The sequence below is a fragment of the Herpailurus yagouaroundi genome, unplaced genomic scaffold (genome assembly GCF_014898765.1).
Source record: "Herpailurus yagouaroundi ecotype Mexico unplaced genomic scaffold, PumYag 163, whole genome shotgun sequence".
NCBI classification, from domain to species: Eukaryota; Metazoa; Chordata; class Mammalia; order Carnivora; family Felidae; genus Herpailurus; species Herpailurus yagouaroundi.
The window spans coordinates 19430013-19430287 of NW_024412404.1; positions in this window are offsets into that span (position 1 = coordinate 19430013).

Here is a 275-nt window from a genome sequence, read left to right on the forward strand (position 1 = left end):
TTATTTTATTTTATTTTATTTTATTTTATTTTATTTTATTTTATTTTTTCCATCGCAGCTCTTAAAACAGAAGTACCATGTAATTTGGGGCCAAATCTCAAATCTCAGTTTTGGCCAAATCTTCCACCTGATGGCTCAGCCCCGGCTTTCCTTTGGCGTCTCTGACCGTCCCCTTCTTCCCACCCATCCTTGGCTCCAGGGGCTCCCCACCACACTCTTCCTTAACTCAGTTTAGTCCCCGGGCAAAGGGAAGACGCCCACCAGGGAACCGGATG